Below are 19,030 nucleotides of genomic sequence, written 5' to 3' on the forward strand. Positions count from 1 at the left end.
GATATTTCCCCACTATTTCACCTTCTGGATAAGCAGAGCAAACCCAAGGAACAGCTTTCAGATGAGAAGAAACAGCAATTTCTACCTCTCTTTTCCCCACCCCAGTGCCACCAGCGTTTTATCCAGTTGGAAAGCTCGGAACCTCTTCAGCTTGGAAGCAGCTTCCATTGCAGATTTACCTGAATCCGCCCCGCCTGCAGGAGGCTGTGCTGGCTCTGAGCACCACAGGAGGAGGGCACCCCACTCTGCTGCCCCTCGCAGCTCTGGGGGGAGCCAGCCCTGCTGCAACCCTGCCCAGGAAGGGGACAGCATTTCTCTCGGGGTGTTTGATTAAAACACCGAGGTTATGCAACTGCAGATGGCGGACACGAGAGAGGAAGTCTCCATCAGATACAGAACAAAAGCAGGGCTCCCTGTAAACAACACTGGGGGGAAGTAGCCAAAATGTGCCCTCTCCAGCCAGAGCACCCCTTGGCATTATGGAGTCACAGAGCAGCAATAAATATAAATTTGCTGCAATTTCACTGAACAATCTTCACACCGCTGCTATTGCCTATTTACATACCATAGAGGAAACCACAATATTTTCATTGTTTCTTTGAATTTACAGCTGATTTAGCTCATATTCCTTGCTAGCATCTACCAACAGTAAGAAATGCAATTTTGTTCTTCTTTATTGGATTACAGATAACAAAGAATTTAGGAGAAGGAGCAGTGAACCCTCCAGTGGAATTCAGTTGCTCTAAATGATGCTACCTTAATGCAGATTAATGCTAAACCACTGATTTACTACTAAACCAATTAGCTTAGATTGATCCGAACATTGACAACCACTTGCCAGAATTCTGAAACAGGAAGCCAAGGGCTACAAAGCCATTAACTGTTCCAATATTTTAAGTAAAAATGTGTAAGTTATTAAACTGCAGTAGAGATATTGAAAATGGCCAAAGGATGAAGAAGAGATCCCAACTCATTACTTCTTCATTTCACACTTTATTAAAAACCAGAAAAATCAAACTAACTCTTCATACGTTGAGAACTAAAGATTATTGAGAGCTAACACAGATGGAGTTTCAGCTATATTTCTTACTCAACACAAAACCACTACTCAGTATTTTTCACAAGGATACTTCTCTGTGCTTCTCAGGACAATGCAGAACACATCTCCATTTGAGAATCCCTTACTCAACTGAAGATCGTCTAAATCCCTCAATTATCACCACTCTTCTAGACTTAGCAAACCTAATTCCATTTATCTTTTCTCATAAATCTTTTTTTCCCTCACGATTTATCAGTACCTTTCAAAAATGCAATGTCCAAACCTAGAGACAGTGGCCAGCAGAGTCCTCTTCAGTAACAGGAACAGAGAAAAATTATCCAATTGCTGAATGTATCTCCTGCTAACACATCCCAGAAAAAGAATGGCAGCAGTGTTATACAGTCAATCTATATTTACTTATATTTATCTATATATTACACTTATATTAACTGTATGTTATAGTTAATCTATACTATGGTAAGTATAATTATTCTCCATGTGCTTTTCAGGATCATTTTGTACTAGTTTCCACTTCTTATCTGTGTAAGTCCACACTTTCCACTTCTAGACAGTGAAATTCAGCTGCATAATTTCAAACCATATAGCTGACTTATCAGGACTATTCTGAATTACAGCACTGTCCTGCAGAAGAATGAAATAATGTTTCTAAGCTTGGATTAGCACAATTTTTAAAGCATTCTCCCTATTCAATCTTTAAAAAAATATACAGGGACTGAGGCCAGGAGAGATTGCTCACTTGAAGGAATCTATTTGAAAAGCTATCAAAAAGAAGATTTACCTTATCTGAAGGACAGGAGCAGTCTGATCAGCACCTCTCAGCATCTAAGGAGTAGCATCTATTACAATGCCAACAGAACCTGGATCTTCCTCTCTCATATCCTTGCTTGCCACTTTTGAGATTGCTTAGAATTTGACATTGGACACCAGACAAGTTCACACAGCACCATTAAAATCCTATGGCCATAGGTCATAACAAGTATCTATTCTGTGGGGAGCTACTAGGAACACCATTAGCAGGTGAGACCCAAGATTAAAACAGGAATTCTTTTTTTTTTTTTGTCCCATTTTTCCTTCTTTCTTTCCAAGTAACAGCAGGGATTGGTGTTAAACAAACTGCAGCCTTCAGGGGGATCTTGGGCACTCCTTGGTACTAAGAATGGAAAATGGGATATAAAGAGTTTGTTTCCCTAACCGGGGGCTCTACCTTTCTTGCCACAGCACAGCAAGAAAAGCCTAGTAATGCAAAGAAGTTCATGTGTGAGAACTCAGATGTAGAACTGTTAAATGCTGCAGCTTGAATTTTACCACTGAGCTTTTAATTTCAAATCTGCAAAGCCCATTCCTGTCTAGAACACTGTACCTCTGTGTCTTCCCTTGCATCACTGTGTTGATCTCTTGGACCCCTCCTCTCTGCAAACATAAAGACAGAAAAATCAGACCTTCTTTTCCCCATTTCATTTCTCATAGAACAGAAGTGAATAGACTATTTCAGTTGGAAGGAATCTACAATTAATTATCTAATTCAGCTGCCTGGCCATCTCAGGGCTGACCAAGTTAGTAATGGCACTGTCCATGTCTCAAACACTGACAGGCTTTGGGGATCAACAACCTCCCTAGGAAGCGCAGTGTTTGACCATGCTCCAGTAAAGAAATTCCTCCTAATGTCCAGCCTAAACCTTCCCTGGGACAGCTTTGAACCATTTCCACACATTCTGTTGAACCCCATACCAGTGGAGCCAGCCTGTCCAGACCCCTCTGCAGAGCCTTCCTGCCCTGCAGCAGATCAGCACTCCCACCCAGCCTGGTGCTGTCAGAGAACTGACTGAGGGTGCACTCACTCCTCTCATCCAGATCATCAGTAAAGTTATTAAAAGGACTGGGCCCAGCACTGACCCCATGGGAGCACCACTGGTGACCATCCTCCAACTAAATTCCAGTCCATTCTCCACCACTGGTTAGTCTCAGCCACCCAGCCAGCTCTTTCACATGTGAAGACTAAATGGGATCTTGATGCTTCATAAATTTTCTTCCACCAGTTCAATTTACTTCCTGTCTCATCACTAGACTGTTCTCATGCTCCCTACATTTCCCCCCATGCCTTTCTCATCCTCTTAGATTGCTTCCCTCTTTACATCCAGCTGATGCAAGAGAGGCAGCCATTCTCACCAGTGATGCTTTAAATAAATGTGGTTACATAAAGAGGCACTAACCTCACACCAGAGGTTGGTTAGGTAATGTTCTGTGTGTCTCCTTCCCCTCAGGTGTGCACTGTCACAGCCAGAGCCACCACTCTGCAAGGCTGCACAAGGTGTCATTGGTACAAGGGACAGGTGACAGTATCTTATATGAGAAGTAACATCACACAGTTCTGAGACCATTTTCTCTTCGAAATTCCAGCGCTCTTTTGCAGCCAACTTTCAGGTTTTGCCAGTCCTCAAAATCTGACATTTCCCCAGAGACTCCTTTGTATCAGGCTCTGGCCCCAGAGCATCAAAGCCATGTGCTGAACCAGCCCTACTAGGCTAAGACAGATTTTGTTGCAGCAAACCATGACTGGCAATTTCTCTCACAGGAAGCATCCTTAGAGCTCCCCTGGACACAGAAGGGAAGGTGGCTCATAATTCTTTGGCCAAATGAACTCAAGAGAAACGCAGAATGAAAGTCCTTTCAGGGATTCAAAGCCACTTTTGAACCCCTTTCTTTCAGGCTTTCTTCAACTTTAAGAGTCCTCTTAACTTTCAGTACAATGCCACCATTTAACTTTGTAAGACAAGTTTAACCTCCCACATTCCCATTATGAAGGGGATGGAATTTCAGGATGCAAGAGCTAAGTAAAAGCAAGTCATGGGTTAAAGGGATGAGACTCCAAAGGCTCACCTGAATACTAAATAGCTCTGCACCTGTTGATCATTCTTGACCTTCCAAAAACCTAAAATATGGGCCTTTCCTGATGTTTATGATTCCACTTATGATCAGCAAGGAAAATAATTACTGTCTCCAAGTGCTTTGAACAGTGTAATTTCTAATCTTTGTTTGCAATGCCAAATAGAGACAGCAAACTGTCCTTCAGCAGGGTTTATAAGCTGCTAAATCTTGTAGTACTTGAGGGACCATAATCCCCAAGCAGCACATGGCCTAAGAGACAGACTTACATGTTTCACATCTTAAAGTCACACACAGCGCTTACCCCCAGGCTGTTTTCAAAAGGCATTCCATTGATTTTTATTCTAAGTGGTGAGATTCTGATTCCAATTGTTGTAATTGAAGTAAAGCTGAGGCACCAGACACCTTTTAGCCTCTCACTTAGCATTATATGTGGCACTGGAAAGCAGGACCACAATTCCCACCCTATTGAATAGCAGCTCCCATATTGGAAGGTGAAAGGAAAAAATCCATAGTGGTTATTTGCATTATCTATTACAGCATAATGCTAAACCTGTCCCACTATCTTTGTGATTGCTCACACATGAGTAAAGAGCTGCAAAATTGCAGATTTCCAGATTGATTTAATCCCCATACAAGTTAGAAGACAGCTCCCAGCCTGCTATGATGGCAAGAATTTTGCTGGAGTCCTGCACGGATTGATTATATAGCTGGTCACTGTTCATCCAAATAATTGTCAGTTCTAAATTGTGATTTATAAAAATGCTGAATTGCATGTAGATTTTTTCTCTCTAGAATACCAATGGGAAACACTGTGAGGGTTGGCAAAGCAGAATGATACTTGTTTTTCCCAGCTCACAGCTATATTATGCATTTGCTCCATGTTTTACCATCACTTTCATTGAAATGTTAATTTTAAAATAATTGATTACTCAGAAGCAGTAACTATCTGCAACAGGATATGGGTTTGGGACAGTTCTCTTACAAGGTGACTAGCAAAAAGCAATTTGCACAGAAGAAAAAGTGTCATATACCAAAGCAGATGTTTGAAAAATACTTGCCTACCAAATAGAGTCATTCAGTATTAACACTTTGAGGAGCTGGACAGAGTGACAAGCACATAGCAGCTTTCTTCATCTGCTTAGTACAGACAAAATTCCAATACACAGGCTGTTTGGGTTATCAAAACTGAAGTCCCTAAAGCAAGTCATAGAAGATAAAATCTTTGAAATTTATCTGGAAGATATTAACATTTATAGCCAAATTCTCACTCACAGACAGGACTTTGCAGCAAACTTCTCTTTTTATTTTTTTTTAATTTGTAATGGACTGTAAGAAACCAGTTAAGCTGATGAATTCCAGATATAAGTTCTCCTACCACTAATAGTTTTACTTAGGAATAAGCTAATGTTCAATATTAATTAAAATACAAACCAAATTTTAGAAACTACAGGGAGGAACAAAGAACATCATTATGACTCTTTGTATATACCCACATTATGCTACATGATGAATGCAGATTTATTACCCAAATTTTCAAGAGTTATGGTAGAATTAGGAAAATAAACATAAAAGGATAATCAAAGGCATGGACTGGCTCCTGCACAAAGAGCATCTAAATAAGTTATGATTTCTTATCCAGAAAAAGAAGGCACCTGGACAAAAGACACCACAGAAGCCTAATAAATGACGAGGAGGTGAGCACAGAAAGATTTCTAATCACTTCTTCCAATTCAAGAATGGGGCAGTTTCAATAAATACTCCTTGGCAATAGGTTAAAAACAAGCAGAAGGAAACACAGTTTCACAAATGCCATGGGAAAGCTCTGAACACACTACTTGCAGGATGCTGTGCTTTCAAGAGGTATTTTTTAGCTTGAATACTTCTGAAGAGGCCCCCACTTTGTCTTTCCCTCTGTCAGTGATGGAAGTATTTCTCCACACCTGAACAGACTTTCTGTCAGTATCCTGCTGCTACACAAAACGTAACTGTAAAGCAATTAGCCTATTCACCAACCAAAAACCAAGATGTGGCAGCAGTCCTCACTTACCCAGATGCTCAGGAGTGTCATACAGCTGCTCACACAAGTAGTAGTCATCTGGATTCAAGTAGGGCAGTTGCTTCAGCAAGCTCTGCTTGGGAATGAGATACAAGACCTCTGCAATATCCCCATCCTCAATTATCGACATCCTTCTGACTGAATTTCGAAATTTCACTTTTTCCAGCACCAGTTCTTCACCTGAGCCACACAGCTTCCCAAAGCTATTTAAAATGGGGAAAGATGGCATTTCTGTTCAGAAGAAGCTAAGGAAAGCAAACTGCAGTGCATGCAGTCAGTCTCACGGCACACTGCCCTTTCCAATCCTTCTCTTTTTCTCTTATCCAGCAAAGGAGATTAAGGAAGATATATTTTTAGTGATTATCTTCAACAGATTAGAACAGTATGCTTGATCAGGTGGTTGCCATCTAAAACTATTGTAATCAGTTGAAACTCATCCTGCAAATGCAAAAATCAGAAACAAACCCAAAAAGAGTATCTGAAAATCAGATTAATATTCGGGACAATAAAAAGAACGTAACTGAGTTACATAAGAGGATTAGTTTAAAATCAAAAAACCTTGCTGTGTCAAAAATCTTATTACAGAATCATCATCATCATCATCATCATCATAAGCTACAAAAGCACATCTGTGCATTTAATCTAGCATGGCCCTCTTCCATGCCAGGTCTGTCCATGTGCTGAGGAGAAAAGGCTGTAGCAAAGGTGGAGCACGTTGGTCCTCCTTTTTTAGGAAGGTACAAGCACTGGCTGGCACTACTTCATAGACAGATTTCTTTGGAGAAATCCTTTCTGCAGCTTTCACTGCCTACTGCAAACAAAAGCACTTCAGCTTTTCCCTAACCATTGAGGATTGGTTTGCTCCTGCTCCTCCTCTGCACCTTCCTGTGTAGCTGACAGCAGAGGCTTTGCAGACACTGTGCCAACCCCTCCTGCTTCACCTACAAGGAGTATTTACATTAATCCAATTCCAGTGACTTGCTAATCTAATCATCTAATGAATATTTCTCCCTGGGTAAAGGCAGAGTTAATCATCAACAGGGCACTGGAAAGTCACAGGAAATTCCAAAGTGAGAGAGATAAAATAAACCCAAACTAACAATATTCATCATCTGTAAGAGAAAGTTACAGGTAGACCCCAGACCTGGACATGCTCAGAGGCAACTTCAGACTCTCTACTCAGTTTGAAAGGCATAGAGACAATTGTGCAACCAGTGTCTGGCCAGAGTTTCAACTCCCCTTAACACAGAGAAGTCAGCTGCAACTGCAAAATGACCTCGTGTAATCATTGCACTGCTTCCAGTAAGGCTTTTTCTAAATTAGAAGGTGACAAAAATTCTACCAGTAGGCTTGCTGAGCACAGTGAGAAACTGTCACTTAATTCTCCCTCAAAACTCAGAGCTCAAGTACTAACTCCAGGTGGGGATAGGCTTTGAAGAGAAGACTGCTTTATCTACTATTCTGAAGATAAAATACCATCTAATAAATCCAGACTTTGATAATCTATTATTACACATATCTTATGAGGTCAATTACTTTCTATTTTTCAAGTGGTATGACTTTTTTATTATCTTGAAAACTCGTGTGCAATTACAGTTCCCCTTAAACTGTAAACAAGGAGCCATGCTCCTGGATTTTCTAATCAATGGAGAACACAGTAGGACAAGCCAGAATAAATCTCTACTAATTTTAGTGGGGTGATGCTAATGTGTATTTGAAGAAGAGCAACTCCAGTTCTGCCTTAGAGTATCTTGTATCAGATCAGAGATCTCAGTAAATGCCATGTTTCAAGCATTCTTCAGAGGAAATGAATCTTTGCAGCAATTTTTCATTCTCTCCCAGATTTCTCAACCTACTGACCTCACTCCACAGCCCCTCAGTGGAAGAGGCAGCTCTGAAAATCCAAAGGCTTTGACCAGTGAGGGTGGATCTCCATTCAGAGCTTAAGGCAGAGGGACAGCTCACAGGAGGGGCTGGATGAGCCAGCCCAAGGATCCCTCAGTCTGAGAGTGCCATTTGTTGCTGGGTAATGGGTGAAGGATGTTGACATCTGACGACAGCAGTGCCAACCATCTGACAACCATCCAGCCCCACGGACACGTCAGGGTGGACTCTGCCCTCAGAGGAGAGGCAAACACACACATTGCCCAGACACTGACTCTGCTGCACAAGTCAATCCTCAGACAGCAGAAAGGTGAGCCCTGCAGGAACTGCTCCAGCTGTGGCAGCACTTGCTCAAGCTTGGCTGCCTAATACCCAGAAGAGAAGTCTGTCCTTATGCTGGAGTTGGAACACTCTGGTTTAAAGCTGACTCGCCATTTTCTGCTGTGCCCATGCTGATTCCAACCTCCAGCTCTGCTCACCAAGAGTTTCATTACACCAGCTCTGGCAGTAAGAACTAAACCAGTATGACCTGTATATCCACTGCAGAAGCACTCAGCCTGTGACCACTGTAGGAGAGTCTGATATCTATCCAACAGTGCAGCACAATCCAGCAGCAAAACTGGTGGGGGACAATGGACCAGGATTTAGTGATCCTAACATGTCACTGCAGAAACATCCTGCTTAATTAAAAATAAGATACTCCTTCCCCTGAGACAGATTTCAATAATGCTGCCCCGTTGCAGCCCTGGCTATTGCTGTCACTGTCTGAGAACTGCACCTTCAAAGACCCCAGGCCAGCTGCTCACAAAGCAATATGATTTTCTGATAGTTCATTTTTTTTTTTTAAGTACAGTGTTTGTCTCCAAAAGCCCCAATCCTGTCAATATATAATATAAAGGGACAAGCAGTACAAATAAGCAAAACAAGGCCAGGAACTATCACAGTGGCTTCTCAGTCAGATAAAGGACTGTCTGTAGCACATCCTTGTGTCCAAGGCAAAGGACAAAGCCTGAGATAGACTCATACAACAGCTGCTAAACATTTTTGATTCAGTCTGAATGAAAAAGACAATGGCAATCTCCTACCACTTAAGTCAAGCATTCAATTAAGCGGTATAAGGCTGATTTCTGATGTTCTTGCTGTAGAGAAAAGAAAAAGGCAGGAATCACAGGAGCACAACCCTGTCTTTCTGTTTTGTGAAAGAAAGTCTCAGGAATCCAGGGCGCTCAGCTCAGAACTAGTGTTGAGGAAGTGTTCTCAGGATCTGCCAAGTAGCAAAACCTGTTTAAATCACTGCCAACTCAAAGCTGTGTCTAATCCAAGTAGTCAGTGCTGGGATCTCGAGCCTGCACAGAGCACAGTGTGAGGTATGGGCACTTTCCAGACTGACAGTTTTCACAGGGGGCTGGCTGGATAGGAGACAGGAATTATGCAGAACAGCTACTTTAAATATTTTATCTCATTTCCAACTTTATAAATATTTTATTTATAAATAGTTCCAGCTGTGTCAAGACCATTTCTTATTCAATCCCCTCTGAATTCACCACACCAACTGGCTGCCTGGATAATAAAAATACATGCATGTTTCATATGCAACCAGGAATAGAAGCATCTCTACTAATACTACAATAACAAAAGTAACAAAAAAATTTGACTGCAATCCTCAAATAAATTAAGAAACAGAATAGCCAACAGTGAATAACAGTAAAAACCAGACACCACAGGCTAAATACATAGAAGAGGAAATATCCCTCCATGTTTCAGAGAAGCGCTGAGGATCAGACTTGCCCTTCAGCAGAAATGTGTAGTGCACTAATGCTGTCTTAATTTTTACTGCCATCTGAGTTAAACTTCTTGCAAATGCATTTCAGTGTGACTTTAGTCTTACACTGAAAGCAAAAACCAGCCCAATCAGAAACCCAAGAAATTGAAGTCAGTCGCACCAGTTCAGCAAAACCTAGCTGCAAAAAATAATTAAAACAAAAATACAGGAAACAAGGTAAAACAAAATTTTCCTTTTCCCTCACCAGACTACTTCAGAAGGTAACACATGTATTGCACAGGTAGATAGCCCCAAATAATGTTTCATGCATCTGTCCAAGGCAAGAGGATTATCAGGATTATCTTCTCCATATAAGAATTCGCAAAGATATTGAGAGAAAGGAGAAGAAAAAAGGGCCTGCATCTAAATGAAAAATGAGCAAGCACTCTATCTACTTTTACCATGAAATATAGTTATCCAAGCAATAAAATAACTAAACCAACAAATGAGACCAAAGAAAAGAAAAAAAATCCAAAATTCAACTACACACACACAAAAAATAAGAAAAACTTTACTTGTGGTAAAATTACTCCACACATTCAGCTTTTTTGACACCCAATATTTACTAACTCAAGACTGCAGGCTGTTGTACACTCATCTATTTACTGTAAACTTCATCCACATAATGAAGACCAGAAAATCCACATGCACATCTTAATTTCTTTACCTAGGTGTCCAAAACAGGCAGTCATCTTCTGGGCATACTGACAGAAGCTCTTCACCCCATAGGGCTCCTCACCCAGGACCTGCTCACTCATGGCTTCGGCAAGAGCTGCCTCTCTCTGCAGTCAACCAACTACTGCTTGTTTAAGGCTGATAAGAGACCTTCCTCTTCCAATTTATCTCCATTAATAATTCAGGTACTACATAAAATTTGCTGAGCTTTAAAAACCGGTAGCGAAAAGCTATTTTGTGGCTTTTGAAGTAATCATGTTTTAGTCCTTAAAAAGTATCTCAGCTATTTTATTCCAGTAGTTTACAGAAATTATTTTCAAATGGAAACAAAATGCTGCACAAGAGGAAATTCTGTGGGGATTATGCTCAGGGCAGAGAGATATTTAAATGTTCCCCTAGCTTAAACCCAGAAACAGAATTACCACCACTACTAAAATGTGTTATTTTGTACTGATTAGTGTTTTCACCAATGATTTGGGCAGTGGCATGAAGTGCACCCAATGAGGGTGGTGAAACACAGGCTGCCCAGATGTGGTGGATGTCCCATCCCTGGAAACATTCCAGGCCAGGTTAGATCGGGTTCTGAGCAACCTGATCCAGTACAAGATGTCCCTGCTCACTGCAGAAGGGTTTGACTGGAGGGTCATTAATGGTTCCCCCCAACCCAACCCATGGAATACCACGATTCCATGATACTCCTGCACGCAGCCATGTCCACTGCTATGAGAACACCACTAGCTCAGCACATACTGCCATGCCCCACTTCCCAGTGCTGTCCAGCTTCTGGGAACTCAGAACCCCAGCAGAGCCCAGGTACAAACACCACTGTGTTCTCTGGAAACTTCCAGCACACTCCATTTCAGAAGAACTAAGGCACCTCAGCCAGGAGCAACAGGAACAGGGTATTTTCTCAGCTCACTCCCTGGAGCAGGAGGCCCATCTAATCTTGTTGTTATCCTGGCTGAGAAGAAAACACACGAGAGCTGACTCAGCAGTCCTGCTGCCAGGCAGCTGCAGTGGCCTCACATACCTGTGTCTGTTCTGCTCCTCTGAGGAAATCCACCACCAATCACACCAATGGCAATGGCATCTGCCTGGCTAAACACTGCAGAATGGCTTTGGCTGAACCCTCTGGACCCCAGTGGTGATGAGCAGTGAAGAACAAGTGTTCCTCACCAGAAAATATGCTCCAGGTACACTACACTTGTTTTCTGTCCTGCTTCCTCACTGACACCATACCCACTCACGAAAAAATGTTTAGCAGAGCTCATATAAGTACTGCTAATGGCCACATCACATGGAACACTGGTACTACTAAGCAGACTCTTCAAAGAGAGATCTAGATGCACATTTTATTCACAACAGACTGAAAATCCTAGTTACTAATAATTAATATTAATCCTAGTACTAATATTTAATATTACTTCAGCAGTTTACTGTCTGGAAAAGCATAAGATATATTTAAAAAACAGCTATGGGGATTTGGTATTTTTTATTATGATAAAGGCTATGAAGAACCTGCAGAGGTGGGAATTATACATCCACAGATCTCTACCAAGTTAGTTTACTGGTTTAAACCCACACAAGGTTCTCTAAGGTAAGCTGGAGGAACAGAAAGACCACAAAGCCACAAGGCTTCTCTGTACTGGCAAAAGAAAAAAAAAGTGACTAACTGAAAAGGGCTAAAAAGGGCTAGCTCAGGTTAAAGTGGTATCAAAGGTAAAAGGGTCTGGGTTATAACTCAGCTGAGCAGCACAATTAAGCATGAGTGTCCCATACAGGCTTCTTATCAAGCTGCCACATGACATTTTTTTCCACTGCTTTTACGACTGACCTTTAAGTAATCATTAGCCAAACTCCATCAAACGCCTCTTTCTGCAGCACACATATGCAAATTCAAGATCTGCTACAAAGTCTGTCCAGCCCATGAAGTCTGTCAATGTCTGTGTGAAAGGACAGTATCAAGTTCAGGTCTGAATAGGGTGCAGCTGTATTTGTATTACTGTACAGAGTCAAACTTCTTCTCTTTGAAAACCACCTGGGGATCTCTGCAGGTAGCACACTGAAAATCAGACCTGTTTTATACATCAGCAGCAGGATCTGCATGCACAACCCATTCTGTTAAACTAACTTGGAAATAAGAAAGCAAATGTTGTTTTATGTACTGGTTTCTTGGTATTCATTCCAAAACATACATGAAACATCACTTTGCCCTTTATTCTCCTGTTACAATTTGTAACCGAGAAAAAACGCAAGGGAAAACACAACTGCATCTCTATCTCAGACTTAACTAAGACCACACTGTGACAATTTCCTTTCCCAACTGATGACATTTGCAAAATCTTTCAGCTGAATTAAAGCATTGTGCTCTGCTTCCTGTTATCAACTATGTATGATAACTTCCATGGCACATGAGCCTTTGGTAACAAAAGCCCAGCTTTGCAGAGCATTGTAACGCTGGACAGGCAGCATAACAAGCTCTTGGGAATGCTTTTCCCTTTGCTCTGTGCTCAGAAACTGAATCTGACTCACTTCCCCAATCCCCAACAACCACCAAGTTTATCCTTCAGCAAAGCAGTGAGCAGAAAGATTAAACAAACAAAAATATCCAAACAATATGCTTGAGATTACATCTAATGATCTTTTTCTTGGACAAAGAAAAAGACACCAGACATCTACCTTCACATGAAATTATTAGCTAGGCCGAAATAGTACAAAGGAAAACAGTACATAGAAAAATCAATCACTAAATGAAATATTTAAATTACATTAGGGAAAAAAAGCCCTAAGAATGTCAGCTAGCCTACCACTTCTGGAAGCCTTAGCACAGGATTTGGGAAATATGCTGCCTCTGCACTCCCACAGACTTGCTGTTCATCCCTGAGCCATTCCCTTAATCTCTTTCATTGTATTTCCCACTATCACTTTCCCCTCACAAGGGATTTGTAACAATAGGTACATTAAAGACTGAAGTTTTCAGATCCTGTGATAATGGAAACTATAGAAGTACCACAGATAATAACACTAGGGAGTGACTGGTCAGCATTAAACAAGAGGCCATGTAAAGCACAGCTGAGTGCTTCTCCTTGATCATCATTACCTCCCAACTCCATTCGTATTTCTCAATGATTTTCCAATAGACTGTATTCCTTATTTAACACTAAAAGTGCTTATTTTCCACAGAAAACCAAGTTATCACGAAAGGCAAAGAGTTAATTCTGTACATCTTCTCCCATGTGAAAATTCCATTTTCAGTTATTCCTCCCCAAACAAGCAGAATCACTGTTACTGTTGTTGCTGGGAGTAGAAGAGTTAGGTTATGACAAAAGGCCTGATTCAACCAAAGGATATTTACCTTACTTTATCCATTCCAATATTTATTTCAGAATAGTCATGGAAAAAAAATATCTCTGTTCACATCTATTTTCAGACATAAAATAACACTGTGTGCATTAATGGATCTATCTATTGCATTATTAGAAGATGAGATGGCTCAGCATTTTATTTCCTGGCAGCACAAGGCCAATCTATTGATCTACAATGTCAAGAACAGTGCACTATGGATTCTTACAGCAAAGCCAATCCTTTTTACTTACACATACAAAAAAAGCCAAGTGTAATTGCTGACAACTGATGCCATTTCATAGGTGAGATACAGTGAATGCAATCTGAAATATAAATACAAAAACTGCTGCAGCACCAGGACTCTGCATGACTGACTCAACAACACAATCCAAGTGCTCGTCTATCCCCAATTTTATAAATAATCCCATGACTTCTGTGGGGCTGAGCTCTCTGCTTGAAGTCAAAGAGGTGCCTAAACCACTCTAGGGAATAATTAGCCAAAAGGATCCAGGCAGAAGCTGGCAGTTCTTCAGGTCTTCAGTAGGAAGAAATAGGAAGCTTTTTTCCTACTCCTTGGCAATATTTAGGTGTCTTTTATTTAAACAGAGCAAAGACTCTCAAGATTAATGTAACTACTTTAATCATACCCTTTTCTTTACTTTTCCTTTCTTGAACTTTGACATTTTTCTTCTAGCTGAGAGAAGACACTCCTTGTAACATCCTCTTCACAATGTAGACTTCATAGTAACTGAGACAGAAATATGTTGGGAAGCAAAGAGATCAAAGTTAAAACCTCAGAGATCTTTCATTCCTCAGTTTATTTCCTGTACCTTTTAAAGAGTGATGTGTTACGAGCATGACGTCAAAGAAAGCACCACTCCTCTTGTTATGTATTGAAATAAACTGGGTGTCATTACAGTCTCTTCTGACATGTCACACAATTACAGAAACATACACAGTAACTTTACTAAAACCCCGAATTTGAGTAAAGAATTACACCAGAAGAAAGTCTTCTCTTGATCACTGCAGGGCTTCCTGAACATGTTAGTTTAACTTTACCCATTGTCTCCTAACACTGGTCTTCTGCTGTAGATGCAGCATCAACACACACAATCTAAAGAATTAAATATTTCTCTTGCTGCATCCAGTTCCCAAATTTTCCACCATCAAAGCCATTCTCAGAGCATGGCATAACTCTAAAAGGAGAAGTCCTGCAGTCACACTGCCTTCTTGTAGCATCAGTGAAGCTCTAAAAGTGAGTCTTTGTGCTATAAAGACTAATTTAAGCCCCTACCAGAAGCCAGTAGAAACTGTTTGTCAATGTCCATCACAACTAAGAATAGAAGGTTACCTTTCTATATAGTGGAAAGTATGGCACTGCTGCAGGATGCCAGAAATGACATCAGATCAGTTCATCCACTGCCAACATTCCTCATAAAAGCAGCTTTAAATATGCTGTGTGGGCTAACCTTTGTTTTCTAATTAAATAAATCCTACTGCACTGTTGAACCCTTCCTCTTGTGGTCAGCACTATCTTCTGGTTAAATCAGCTGCACACACACACAAGTGATCAAGAGCCCTGTTAAAAATGAAGAAACTGTCAGCTAAGCAAAATTATCACTCTGTGAGCAGCCCACTGCTCTCACAGGGATCTCATTCTGTACAGGCAAAACTGAGGCAAGGACACATCTGAAAATACACTGATGGGACAGAAAAAACCACTTGGAATTTGTTTCCATTTATTAATGGCAGGTAATTACACATAGCATATGCCAGCTAGTATTTGATAAAAAGAGGTTTTAATCCCCTTGGGTATTTCATAGCTACATAAACACTTGGGTAGCAATGTTTTACTGATAGTTTAGTGGGCTCTCCTCAAACAAGAGCTGTAATCTGGCACCATTAGGAAAAGCAGCAGTCAGAGAAACACAGCAGCTTTCCAGAGCTGAGACTACACTGCAAAGGAGAAACATGCTCTTGATCTGGTGACAGGTACAGCTGGGTTTGTTCTTCTCCAGTGCCACTCAACACAGGAGCAGCCATATCCTGGGATATTTCCCCGACATGTACAGCGTTGTGAAGCTGTGCCTGTCCAATCCTTTGAGAGTTATTCAAAGACAGCACTAAATCAAGAGTCTTGATCTTGCAGTGGTAGTGGAGGGCACTCACAATCTAGCAAGCTACAGCTCTGCAAGAGGAAGTAGGAAATAAGGTCTTACAATAGTGGGAAAAATCATTCCAGTGAGATCGTAAATTACTGGAATGGTGAATGAGCCAAATGGAACACCCACAAATAACTGAAGACCACTATTTTGACTGCTTGACTGATATTTACCATAGTATTTGCAGCAATGATTTACTGCAGTATTTCTTCAGCAATAATTTCTTGATCTTATCCTTCCACTGCAAGACCAAACGCCATAAATGAAGGTGGGGTTTTTTTAAGGTCTTATGTGTCATGGGCTACTAAGTAAAATCATTTTTCCAGCAGCTGAACCTTGAACACAAGTGTAGGATTTCAATTAATTTTAAATTAATTGTAACTAGAACATAATTTAAATTCAAGATGACCCTGGCCATCTTTAAGGGAGGATTTCTGCTGCATTCTAACCAACACTAGGGAGTCTCTACACTTCCTGGTATTAAAAATACATTAAATATTGCATCTAGACAGTTAGTTCATGCCTGAATGTAACTGAATGAGATGCCTGATTCTTCAGTTTCTGTAGAATGTAAACTATTAATAGTACATACTAGGAGGGTGGTTGGTTTGGGTTTTTTAAGTGTAAACACTCCCTCAGCCTAGAGCAAAACTTAAGTTTCCTTTTATTTGTGTTGACGTTACCACTGTGGTATTTGTTTAATACACAGATTTACCACTGACACAAATCAATGACCAAAAGAAAAAAATCCTTTTTCTATGCAGTTCAGCTTCAAAATCCCTTCTGGTATTAACACACTCTAGGCATCTTCAATTTTTTTAGTCAGAGTTTTGCCTTGGTTTGATTGAGAAATAGTTCTGCAATTAAGAAGAGCTAAGCAATAACAAAAATAATTAAAGAAAGTAGGCAAACCAGCCAACCTGTCAGGTTGTGAGAATAAAAACTGATTGATGAACTTCTTTAAGCAGAACTAAGCAAAATTTTCAGATGAATCAGTTAACACAGGTGCTGATCACAACAGCATTTATCAGTAGAAAACCTTATGTTATAAACATATGTTGTGCATATTTTCAGACTGAAACTAGTTGGCAGCTCCCTGTTATTTCCTCTTTAACTATGAATGAATTAGAAGATAATGCACCATTTTGTAGTGGTTTTCTGATTGTTATTGAGTTTTCCCCCCAAGATTTATGCTTGCTTTGAAATCCAGATCCTCACAGTACTGGTGCTGGAGTCAATTAATTGATTCTGAACAAGAAAAGAAACTTCAGTTCTCCTGCTGCTTACTGGGCTATCATCAGAATGAGGTCAAGCCTTCCACCTCGAAATGGACAGCTGACAAGGAGAATCAGGGGAGCATTTCTCTAGAATGAGAAAAGCCAGCTTGTGAAACTGATTAAAAACAGAAGTCAAACTTAACAACCTGTTTTCATTACCAACTTCAATGAAATGACAAGCAATTATCTCTCTAGATATTAGATTTCAAGACAGCTTGACTCCCCTCCTAACACTAGGGAACAGAAAGTGCAAACACCTACAGAGCAGCAGGGAGAAGGATCAATTGTCTCCTCTGTGCTTTCTCAGTGTGGCAATCACGAATTTATCTCCTAGGAGCCAGCAGAGAGAGGAGATTTCCATCCCCACCCAGGAGATCACCAGCACCAACCAAAGCAGGCAGAGGCTCAAGCAGGGTTTTCCCAGCTCTCAGAGTATCTGGTCAGGGAGAGAGAAGCACAGATTCAGCCTAATCTCACCATGAGGAATTCCCACAGGACCAGGGGACCACATATTCATTTGGTTAAATTCACATCATGATGTGGTGTTTCCCACATCACAGCAGTATCATAGAATCAGAGAAACACAGAATCATTCAGGGTGGAAAGGACCTCCAGGATCATGGAGTCCAACTGTTAACCCAGCACTAACCATGGCCCCAAGTGCCACATCTATGAATATGCAGAAACTGCTGATTTTAACCAAATGCTATTGCTTTCTACACTGTGGAGATTAATTTGTATTAAAAATAAATAAAAAATAGTATTTTAAAAACAAATTAGGAAAGAAATAAGGATGGAAATCGGAACTTTGCACACCTAATTCAGCCCACATTGACAGAATGAACAGAAATAAAACTGCTATATCTAAATCAACATTAGGCATTTGGCCTACAAAGACTAACTAGTAATGGATGAAAATATAATTTTTGTTGTTACAGTTGGTAGAAAATTTGAGTTGTATTTTTCTGTTGTTTTGTTGGGGTTTTTTTAAGGTACAGGGACACTTTTCATAGAGAGGTGCACACAATTCTTCAATATATATACCTGTACAGTTTTTAATCTCCTGACCCACAGAAGTAGATGATATTTGTTTTTAAGAGACAAATACTGGATTAGACAATGCAAAGAAGACATTTCTTCCACCTCTAACCCCTGAAATCAAATGGGCACCCCAAGGGTTTATTTATCTTTCCAAGCATAGCAGAGAAAGCAACTACTAACGCTTGAGTTCCCAAGGAAGCAAAATATATCTTTTTATGCTTATACCTCTTCCCTCTCCTTTATCTAAGACTGTGGTATAAGAAAAGAGGAATATTTACTAAGCAAACTAAGATTTGCATGCCTCTTGGATGCAGAGAGTATTCACTCTGCAGCACTCACCACCAAAACTGTGCTGAATGTGTTTTAGGTGAGTCTCACCTCGTTGCAGGTTGCTACAGGTTGGCACCCAGTGCTGCACAGTCATCCCTGAGCCAGGCAAAGGCAGCACACACCTGCAAGAGGCCCTGAATTCACAGCCACCCCTCCTGCCTGCTGTGCAGGGACAGCAGCAGCGACAGGTGGCTGCAGGACAGACAAGAACTTGTAGGTGTGCTCAGCCAGTAACACACAGATTGCACAGGGCTTCCTGAGGTTAAACACCAAAGAAATCTGCCCTCAAAAGCACCTCAAAAGCACCTAACACTGACACGTTATCAGCTTTTCTTTCAAAGCATCAATTAGCAATACTCTGAACTCTTATGCCACCTGCCACTTCAGAACTCTAAAAGCTCTTTTTGCAGAACTCACCCCACAGCACCAGCATGCTGTCATCATCTTTAGCTAGAAAGTGGTAAACTTCAAAAGACAGCAGTGAATTATCTC

At 40.8% G+C, this 19,030-nt stretch overlaps 1 protein-coding gene across 9 annotated transcripts in view; it reads right to left on the minus strand.

The window, feature by feature from the left end:
* The window catches only part of ABLIM1 (actin binding LIM protein 1), a 189,426-nt gene that overhangs the window by 122,502 nt on the left and 47,894 nt on the right, over positions 1-19,030 (minus strand). The window lies entirely within an intron of this gene.

Source organism: Camarhynchus parvulus, chromosome 6 (assembly GCF_901933205.1).
Source record: "Camarhynchus parvulus chromosome 6, STF_HiC, whole genome shotgun sequence".
NCBI classification, from domain to species: domain Eukaryota; kingdom Metazoa; phylum Chordata; class Aves; order Passeriformes; family Thraupidae; genus Camarhynchus; species Camarhynchus parvulus.